The sequence below is a fragment of the Ranitomeya variabilis genome, chromosome 2 (assembly GCF_051348905.1).
Source record: "Ranitomeya variabilis isolate aRanVar5 chromosome 2, aRanVar5.hap1, whole genome shotgun sequence".
Classification (NCBI taxonomy): Eukaryota; Metazoa; Chordata; class Amphibia; order Anura; family Dendrobatidae; genus Ranitomeya; species Ranitomeya variabilis.
In genome coordinates, this window is record NC_135233.1 from 192,271,099 (window position 1) to 192,282,666 (window position 11,568).

Here is an 11,568-nt window from a genome sequence, read left to right on the forward strand (position 1 = left end):
TGTCTGTGATACCTGATCAGATGAACTCCTTCAGTGCCATCAGACGCACCATAGCTCCCCATAGTGGCGGAGCCACAGTACTGCAACGACCAGGACTCTGGGGCGCTGCACATCCCTCTTGTGTATCTGTGCAGGATACATTGAGGGACGCGGACAAATATGAATTGTCTCTTACTGTTCCATAGCTTCCTTTTCCAAGATCTTTCCAGAACTCGAGACTGTAAAGGTCCATAGGTTCGTCTGTGTTGTCCAGTTCTCTTTGTGGAGAAATCTGTACTCTGGCATCACTAAGGCCTTGTGCCGGCTTCCAGAACTTGAGACTGTAAAGGTCCTTAGGTTCGTCTGTGTGGACCAGTTCTCTTTGTGGAGAAATCTGTACTCTGGCATCACTAAGGCCTTGTGCCGGCTTCCAGAACTTGAGACTGTAAAGGTCCATAGGTTCTTCTGTGTGGACCAGTTCTCTTTATGCAGAAATCTGTACTCTGGCAACACTAAGGCCTTGTGCCAGCTTCCAGAACTTGAGACTGTAAAGGTCCATAGGTTCGTCTGTGTGGACCAGTTCTCTTTGTGGAGAAATCTGTTCACTGGCATCACTAAGGCCTTGTGCCGGCTTCCAGAACTTGAGACTGTCAATGTCCATAGGTTCTTCTTTGTGGACCAGTTCTCTTTCTGGAGAAATCTGTTCACTGGCATCACTATGGCCTTGTGCCGGCATGTCTGATGTGTCTTGGGGTGTCTTATCCATTCCATCTGCGGAGATGATGCAAAATTATTAATTTCTTAGTGAACACATAATGGAAATATTTGTCATGTTGTGCAGCAAATGTATGGAGTGGGCTCAGGAGCTGAGCATGCACCATGCCAGGCATATGCCTGCTGTATTACACAGCTGCTTCCTGCCTATAACTGCAGCGACCGGAGCGTTCTCCGATTACTGCTGTTTAACCATTTCAACAATGGTATTTAAACTAAGTGACTTCCTATTTGTGTCCACACAATTGCTGGACATAATTTTAGGATATCAATTGTTGGAAATGACTACCTGGGCCTGCTGAAAGCCCCTGTCTTTTATATTCCTCCTTCTGTTAAGACCAGTCTGGCTTAATTTCATATGAGAACGTTAATTTAGCTATATACAGTTCTATCACAGTATATAGAACAAGCGGTCAGAAAATCACAGGTTCAATTCCCCTAAGGAGACTATAGAAAAAAAATAACTGAAAAAATTGTTACAGAAGAAAACAGAAAATAAATAAAAAAAATAACTTTCCCATTAATAATAATAATAATAATAATAATAATAATAATAATAATTTGCATATCTAGTATCACCACATCCATAATGGTCCGATACACAAAAATATAATATTTTTTATTATTATCTCAAACAGTAAGCACTGAAATGAGAAAAAAAATTGAAAATTTATTTTTTTGAGAGCACCGTATCCAACTAAACAATTGCAATGAAAAGATATCAGACTCTCTGGTCTACCCAGGAAAGGTATCAATAAAAGTTACAACTCAACATGCAAAGAAAAAAAAAAAAAACAAGTCCTCACACAGCTCCATCCAGCTATCAAAATCAGAAAGATCCAATGTCTCACAATACGGGGACACAAACCATTTTTTTTTAATTCCCAGTTTTCTTTCACCAACAAGTAAATGGAAAACCCTTATACATGTTCATTATTACCATACTATAGTTGTAGCTGACATGGGGAGACATTTTGTGAGGTCGTTTTTACCACTCAATCAACACAGCAAAAAAAAATAAAAATGGAAGAATCACTTTTTTTCCCACATTTTTACCACACTTTGAATCTTTTTACCTATTTTCCAAAATATTCAAAGGTAAAATAAAGTGTTCAAACTACAGCTCGGTCCACTAAATAAACAAGTCCACATTGGCAGAAAAAATAAAAATAAATAGTTATGGGTTTTATAAGGAGTAAGGAAAACAACGGACGGTTACCAGGTCAAGAAGGGGTTAACAAATATAGCTCCAGAGCATTTAATACAGTTTTAAACAGAATTATGTAAATGAGCAGGAAATGTCTAATATTTTGACTCTCATTTATCAAAACTGTCCATTAGCAAAACGTCCCTGTTGCCCATAGCAACGAATCACAGCACAGATTCCATTTCTTAACATTCCATGAAACAATGAAAGCTGCATCGTGATTGGTTGCTATGGACAACAAGGACAGTTTTTCTGCACTTTTGATGACTGAGGCCAGTATGTAATATTCGGAGTATAATCCCCCTCACCCCAGTCTTATTATACAGAGCAGTTTCCATCTTACCTGGTTCCTCTTTATCCAGTGAGGTGTTTGGTGGAGAATCACTCAGCTGTTTGTTCTCTGGGATAAAGATGTTCTCAGCTGATGTCCTGGACCTCCGTAATGCACCATTCCTATTTATAATGGGTTTGGCATAGATGAGACGTCTCCTACATTGGAAGCAACCCAGTCTCTGCTGTTCCTGATCCTCTTCTGGGCTGCCACTCAATGTAGGTTCCGTGTCTCCAGACTGTCAGATCTGGAGATTGTGACATGTCTCGGTGTTTCTTGGAGAACCTCTTCCAGCTCTAACTCTACGCTGATATTTCTCCGCTTATTGAGGATGGCATCTTTGTTCCTCCTCCGTATATCAGGGACCAGAGCTCCGATTTTTTTCAAGGAGATAAGAATGGCCCTCTGAAGATCAGCGGAGGCTGCAGAGTGAGACTCCATGAGGTTCTCCATATTCCTTTTCTTTGTAAGGATCTCCTATCTTTTGGTCTTTCTCATTTTTTCCAGATTTTGATGTTTGGACGCCATTTCTGAGGCGTCAGTGTCCATGTCCGGTAGTATAGAGTCTTTTCGCCCTAAAGCGAACAATGGTACTTGCTCTTCATTGATTCCTCTCCTCTCTCTCAGAACCCGATCTCTTTGGGCTCTTCTTCTCTCTTTATCCATTTTATAAACAATTTTTGCTTCGTTTGTCTCAAAAAAAGATTAAATTACAAGGACATTGTAAAAGATAAATAATGTAATCAGTGTTACATGTTAAAGAATAATTAATCTTATAAGGTGTAGAGGTAAGACGGTGTTGGAAACTTATTTCTTTTAAGAAAACAATTTATACACGTCAAGCAGGGAAAACAACCTTTTATCACTAAACTAAAAAGTTATTAGCACTAGTACTAACAGTATGTTTATAAGAAAACCATCTTCTCCCATTGCATCATGTGCTCCGTTCACCCGAAATTGTAGAATTTGACTCAACCTAGAATAGAGAAAAAACAAATACAACATGAATTCAAAACCTTTAACACGACTATGACTTTAGTTGTCGAAACGCCTCAAAATTATAAGTGGGGAACATTTCATTTGTTTCTTGCGAGCTGATCACTGCTATTTTCTTAATCTCTTTAAAGCAAAGAGGAATACATATGTTAAAACAGAAATGTTTATTGTTCAAAGACAATGTCAAAGAGCATATTTACCAATTACCTGGGGCGTTTCCTTTTTCTCAACTGCATCCCTGTCGTCATGGACTTTGTTCTGACCCTAGGTTCGATTGGTGCTCTCCGCCTGATATAAATATTACATTTTCTGGGCACTTTGAGTGGTTTAAGTTGATTCGACCAGGTCTGATATAACCGAGGTCTGATGTGATATCATCTAAGTGTGATTCTTTGTGTATAGCACATCTGCATGTAGATCTGGATATCCTTTATTTATCCTAAAAGTTTGGCTCCTGCGATGGAGATATTGTCAATAGAACACAGGTAATTTGCTATTCCGCATACTGTCTACAAGCGGCCACTACTGAGAGCACTTTACCCGGTTATTGGGCTGAGGCTCCTCGGAAGAACAAGTCATTGTCCGAAACATCACAAGCTATGTAGAGGACTTTCAGGGCTACGAGAGCTACTTTGCAGCATTTGAATAAGACCTATGGTACCGGAGCAATCGGTACTGGAGTTTGGTCATGCTGGTGCCCAAAGTCTTGGTCAATATACAAGTGCTGCTTATCTTCATGTAGGTCTGGATGTCCTCTAATTACCTTGAAAGATTGGGGACAGGGGCTCCTTCTGCAGCAGAGAAACAGGCATCAGAATGATAACATGAAAAAATGTTTACTGAAAAATGGCCACATGATGCGACCACTGAATAGTTTCACAGGTTTCGGGCTGTTCCTCTGTGGCGGGGAAAAAGTTATTGACCCCATATTCATAGGGTATGTAGATGAATTTTAGGGCTACAAGAGCTACTTGCGACTTTTGAATCAGATTTACAGAACCGGAGTTACCGGAACCTACTGATACCCTCCGCACATCGTCAGCTTACAATCTCCTGTTGCTTACTTCATCCTTTAGACTCATTCAGTGGTCCTCCAGAGTCATCCACACAGACGGACATATATTAGACCTTATCTTCACCTGTTTGTCTCCTCTCTCCCTCTAAATACTCAGTGACTGGCAAGTCTCTTGAGTGACAGCCACTGAGTGCCCTGTGAAGTGCCATGTTTACACGGCCTGACAGTCAAACAAATATGCTCATTTGAGCAATAATTCAGTTGTTTGGCCGTGTAAAGCTACCCTTATTCTGTAAATCTCTTCTATATAACTTGTAATTGTAGCATTGATTTAATGATATACTCACCTTTTGAGTCCTAATATTTAAACTTGAGTCACCGAGGTCATCTCTATCACCCTGCGCACTCTTGTCTTCGGCTTCCTGGACTATTTGCTTCTCTTCTCCATTGCTACCTTCTGCTTCTATTTAGGGGAGATAGAAAACAGAATATAGAAAACAGAATATTAATTTTGGTCAACAGTTTGTTGAAACAGGAGATCATAACTGCTTTGCAATAAATTACCTTGAGCTGCTGGGTTGGGGTTAATTTTCCGGTGCTCTCCCTGCTGCCGAGACAAGTGTGTGCACTTCATAGAAGTCCCCTAAAGTTCTCTCTCTGTAACCTCTCTCTGCTGTCATGTTTGAGTGACTGTGGTATTTAGAAAAAAGGTATCTCTTTCTGCTAAATTAGACACGGTCCATGTCTGACAAGTTGTTCTGGCCTCCTGACTGGAGACATGTTTAATTTTATGCCTAGATAGGAATAGAGTAGATCATAAATACATGGCACAACATCTAAAATGTATGTTTTTTAAAACTTACTTTTTCTGATAGCGGTTAATGTCATTGGATACATTATAAATCTGTCTTCCTGTAGTTGATGTGAAGAATGTATCCAGACTGTCTTGTGTGGCCAGCACCGGTCTCACTTTTTCAAAGTAGACGTTAAACCACTGTAAAATAAAATAATACACCACTTAATAAAATTTGAGTTGCGCTCTTCAATCTTCAGGCAAGAAAATTTGAAAAAGACTAAATTACTTGCTGGAGTCAATGACAGCACCCACATGACAGAGGGACCTGCCTGACCAGGACAGGGAAACCTACAGACTAAAAGGGCGATAACTCTCCTCCGCCTCAGTTGGATTTCAGAGAATGAGAGGGACTACACAATCTAAATATATAGAAAAGTCAGCTCACACTAACCATATGTCAGAATATAAACTATAGCCACCATTCATTAAGACTGCAGAACATCTGTGATAAGGGAGAGAATACCTCTTACTTCTGATAATGCATCTTGGAGGCTGCTGCAACATGCATTATTGTTAAGAAAATTCACTATCCTGGACACCGATGCTGCAATTTAGCATCCAGGATACTGTGGAAAAATAAGAGGAAGACTCAACACACACCTGGAGAAGGATTTAACACCAACTTGTTCTGTAAAACCTGGATAAAGGAGGATCTTTTGAAAAGGACTGAATGTCACTAATCCTACGGGCTACAGTCTTGACAATTAACAGATCCCTCTCTAATGTGGGTGCTGTCGTAGCGACAGGGAAATCTTACCATTTTTTCTTCAGTAAGCACAAAACAGGCCACTTGTTCAGCAGCAATCTTATGGGATTTAACTCCGACAATTGCCCGCTGTTCATTTCGATAGCCGTGACGCATCCTCTGTGTCCACTCAGAAACCTGTGAGTCAAGACATGGGAAAGAGAGTAGGTTGTTACTTACGGTCATATTTCTAACAACTCCTGGTCTTTGCAAGTGCTTTAGTACAAGTAAGGCCTCACGAAAATAGAGTGTCTCTAACTTTATACCTTTTATTTCGGGTTACTTGGACATCCTCAATGGCTTGCAAGAAAACTGGCTTTGCGACGTTCAGAAGCTCCCGGCAAAGAGAAAGATTAATAAATGTGATTGTTAGGTAAGGCCTATTAAAGCATGTGTGAAAAATCTGGAGGGAGGGAGTTAAATTTCAAAAAAATTATTTGTGCATACCTCTGTAAGGATAAATATTAGCTGATAACATGCCTTTTGCTGACAACCTCTTTTGCAATCCCTTTGAAAAATGTCTTCTGGATGTCCTCAGTCACATTCTTGAAGTACTTCATGGCCTTGTGGAGTTTTATTTTGCCATGTTAAACTGGTCGCAAGCAGTAGATAGTGTACAAATCTCCGGACATGCTTTAGGTAGTTGGTGACAGTTTGGTTGCACAGGCCAATGTCTTGCAGCTTTTAGAAAAATAAACAGGCTTTTTCAATTCTTTTCGCAAAGTTGAGGCTCACACGGCGCTTGTTCATGAAGTATAGAAACCTCGACACATTTTCAACATTTTGTTTGTATCTTTCCAGCCTACAATGGTTCTGCAAATAATCAGAAAAAAACTTTTAATATTGGATCAAAGGATGGCGATTACAAAAACCTGCTTTCTTCATTTTGATCCTCTTGTCAACAGTCCATTTCTGGCTTGGAATTCTACAATTTTTTAAAGAAAGAACAGGTCAGACTATATGTATATATTCAGTGGCGTACCACCAATGGCAGCAGACCATGTGGCTGCTATGGGGCTGCTATGGGGCTTGTGAGTCTGGGGGTCACTGTGCCCCCGCATTCACTGTGCCCCCGCATTCACTGTGCCCCCGCATTCACTGTGCCCCCGCATTCACTGTGCCCCCAGCCAGGGGCCTGCAATATACCCTATGGCATGAAATTTGGAAATTCCTTCAACAGGCTTTGCATTGCTTACCAACTGCTTTAAAATCTAGAGCCAAATTTCTGTAATCAATCTCAGTGTTGCTTATGTCTAGGACCTCTATATTCTTCAGTTCGTTTGCAGCTTTGACAAACTGAATTGCATTTTAGACAATTTCCTTTCTGGTCATGATGGATTCTTGTACACGCCTTTTCACAACAGCTCCTATTTCATCTACAGGACCTTTGCCATGAGACGTTGCGAGGTAACTCCAAATTATGTTAATTTTATATTTCTCATTAAACCGTTGAATAGCAGCAACAATAAATTTGTTTTTGAATTGCGATGAAAGTCCATCAGATGAAAAATGAACAGTTTTGATTGTTAGAGACAGCTTTTCAAGAAGAATATCAATGTATGCAATAATTGTGTCCTTTGTGTGCGATAAGTTATCTGAGCACAGAGCCTTGCAAAACTGCTTATTAGAATGCCACTGTGATACTGTAAAAATGCTGACCTGGGATTGCTGCCAGTGATCTCTCTGAATGTCGTCGTGGTAGAAATATGTAAAGTTCTCTGCAAAGTCAACATTGATAATACAAAGAGTTATCAAAACTTTCTGATAAATCTGATTGTGTACTCTGAGTGTATGAATCTGCTTGTTCTCTCTTTATGTTAACATGTTCAAGGAACTAAGGATACGTAGATTTAATATGATCGCACAAATTTTGAACAGTCCCTTCGCTGCATGTTTTCATTAGAGTTCCATTAACAGCTCTCCATTCTTGCCATGAAACGTCAGCAGGAATATCATAGACATCTAACTGAAGTTAATTTAAACATAAGGTTTCCTTTACATCTTTCACACTTTGAAAACCAACAATTCTCATTTGGTATTTCACAAAGAAAAGAGTCAATAAATTTATGGCCATAAGTTGGGAACGTGTTGCATATTTTCAGAAGGCCTCAATAGCGAGCTTAAAATTCTCATGGTATTTGCACAGACACACATTGTGTGGAATCTTACAACTAAGCAGCACATGTTGTGGACGAAGCGCACAAAATTTGCTTTTGCCAATTTCAATATCAGGATGTTCTTCAACAAAAACAGAATGCATATGTTTCTCAGAAGAGGCAATTTGCATATTTAAATTCCCAGAGGAGCATTGTACGGCAAATAAGCCTCCTTACCTTGACAAGCCAGAGATGGTATGTCACTCTCCATAAGGAGAAACGATTCCCCTTAGACCCCAGTCCAGAGCCTCTCACCTAGCCAAATCAGTTCTCATGCTTCGCACTGACGAGGGCCAACAGCCTGAAACACCGTGTCTGCGAATTGAGATACTGATTTGGCTTTTATCCTAAGTCATATTGCACGACTCGTTTAAGGGTTGATTGTGACTTGTAGGATCGCTACTTCCAACAGGTGGCGCTATAGAGTTAAGTCCTCTTTTTCTCAGAAGAGGCAATTTGTATATTTAAATTCCCAGAGGAGCATTGTACGGCAAATAAGCCTCCTTACCTTGACAAGCCAGAGATGGTATGTCACTCTCCATAAGGAGAAACGATACCCCTTAGACCCCAGTCCAGAGCCTCTCACCTAGCCAAATCAGTTCTCATGCTTCGCACTGACGAGGGCTAACAGCCCGAAACACCGTGTCTGCGAATTGAGATACTGATTTGGCTTTTATCCTAAGTCATATTGCATGACTCGTTAGAGGGTTGATTGTGACTTGTAGGATCGCTACTTCCAACAGGTGGCGCTATAGAGTTAAGTCCTCTTTTTCTCAGAAGAGGCAATTTGCATATTTAAATTCCCAGAGGAGCATTGTACGGCAAATAAGCCTCCTTACCTTGACAAGCCAGAGATGGTATGTCACACTCCATAAGGAGAAACGATACCCCTTAGACCCCAGTCCAGAGCCTCTCACCTAGCCAAATCAGTTCTCATGCTTCGCACTGACGAGGGCCAACAGCCCGAAACACCGTGTCTGCGAATTGAGATACTGATTTGGCTTTTATCCTAAGTCATATTGCTCGACTCGTTAGAGGGTTGATTGTGACTTGTAGGATCGCTACTTCTAACAGGTGGCGCTATAGAGTTAAGTCTTCTTTTTCTCAGAAGAGGCAATTTGCATATGTTTCTAACAGTGATAGGTACAGATGCCGAGTCTGCACTTTTTTCTTGGAACCATCAGAGGATTGCACTGTCACAACATCTTTTACACCTGGGGAAGCTCTACTTATATCATCTCTTTCGTAAAATAATGTGCTTATATCTGCAGTACTGAGCTTCATCGCTGTTGGTCCTACTCTCTTGGATGAAGAACTTTTACTTTCAATAGGTCTACAAAATGATTCAAATAGTTTTTTTACTACACATTTCTTTCTTGGTGTGCTGGTAGGAAGAAACCTCCTCACTTTCGCAGTTGCTTTGCCTAAGTAATTAGCTGATTTGTATGGCTCTGGTGACATCACTTTGAATCTATTTAAACTTCTCTTTAGTTCTCTGCATTTCAAAACCATTGCATGAACCTTCATCCTTTCTTCTTTAATTTTTTCCTGCTTTTTTTTCAACATAGCACTAACCTCAATCTTTTTCGTCTCTGGATTTTTTAACTGCTTCTCTGACTTTTATCTTGTACTGTTCATATCCTCTTGTTTCTTTCAACTTCTCACGTCGTCTGTTTGACTTTCAGCTGGCGTTAATGGCATTGTGACTCTAAGAATATAAAGAATGACCTTATAAAGTAAAATGAACATCAAAATTATGATAGTATTTAATTATTTCAAAGAGCTGACTGTAAGTGTTGTCCAAAAATTGAAAGGCAGGTAACTTATATTGAAAGCTGATGGTAACTTACATTACAATAAGTTTACTTCATACAGAAACTGTGAAACTTTTAGCAGCAACATGAGACTTAATGAATAGTTAAAGCATTATGCAATATAAGAACTCTGCAAGTTACAACTTAATGTATGCTTAGTTCTCAATCCTACAAAAATTTCTTATCTTTTTTGTAACTTGCGTTACTGTGAAAATGTCTTAAATGGATATGTACAACATTTTTGGTAAACAATCTTGCAGAACCAAAGATATTCTAGTATTTTGGTTTCCTAACAGTACTTAAGTTATGCATGTTGCTAGTTAATAGTAATCCACTTACCAATATAGCCTGTTACTGTATGATTCCAGTAAGAACAGTAGGTGTTCACATTCAACCCTCTGTCATCTTGGAAATATAAGGAATTTGAAAGAAACAGTGTTGCCACCTTATGCCATGTGTAGTGAATTACCAACTTACAAAAAATGAACTATTTCCAAAATATTTGAAAATGTTGAAAATATTACTTCTCAGCATGGAACTGCCCAATGGTTTTCGTTCACATTCCATTTATTGGAAATAAGCCAGTTAAAAGGGTTTTCCAGTTAGCTTCAAAAAGAAAGATACCACAGCTAGGGATTTTAATAGTGCTGAATCAGATAGACCTTTATTAATCAAAAATTCAGCAAACTTCAAACCTGAAATAGGACTAGATACTGCAAAGTTACAATTGTTCAATAGACAGAAATTAAACCATTGCTGCCATGCAGCCGAATAATCGGCCCATGATCTATCAGCCAGAGAATCTCAAATGAAATAAGGGATCATCCCAAAATTATGTCCCAAACGAGATGGGGCTCCTTGTTGGCGTCTGGTGCCTGTTCATGAAATATCAACCATTGGCGGTGACAAAGAAAATCAGCAATTAGAATCTTTCTGCTTGTCCCTAATCTAGCCTTAAGCCAGATATTACATTTTAAACAGTTCAAAAGTAGCTGTCTTATAATCCTAGATGCCCAAATATTTTTAGGGGAGAGGGTATTAATTGGCTGAAAGGATTAATATTCTAGAATCGCGCATCAGAGAGCCCCATAGGTGAATGCCCCCCCAAAATAGAAAAAAGTATGATTACCTTGGGATTTTTAGTTACTTGATTGGCTATTCAACTTTCCAGCCAATGATGCACATATCAATGTGAAGACAATAAAATTCCATAGCCTATAGACGCATCAGTTGAGAAAATAAGAGGTAAGGAGTCTGCTAAAATAAAGGGGGTCTGCCAGCACAATCTACCATTGAAAATGGAATGGAAATCTAGCCAGGTTTTAACATTATCTTTTAAATCTGAGCAAACTCTAATATGCGAACCTGGAGATGAAAGGCCTTTTGTTGCATCGTAGAGGTGCCTAGAAAAGGCACGGCCTTTGGGAATAATTCGTAGAGCAAAATTTAATAAACCTAGCAGCAATTGAAGTTCCTAAGGGGTAACCTTATTTTTGAATCAAAAACCCAATCGTGCATTCCGCAATTTAAAAACCTTTTCATCTGTAAGTCTACATTGCATTCTAGACGAATCCAGGGTTATGGCTAAAAAAATCTAAAGTATGTGTTGGACAAAACTTTTTCTCTAGTGGAATTGGAACTCCTAAATTCGGACACATTGACATGAACTTGCTCAATATCTGCACGCAATTCTGA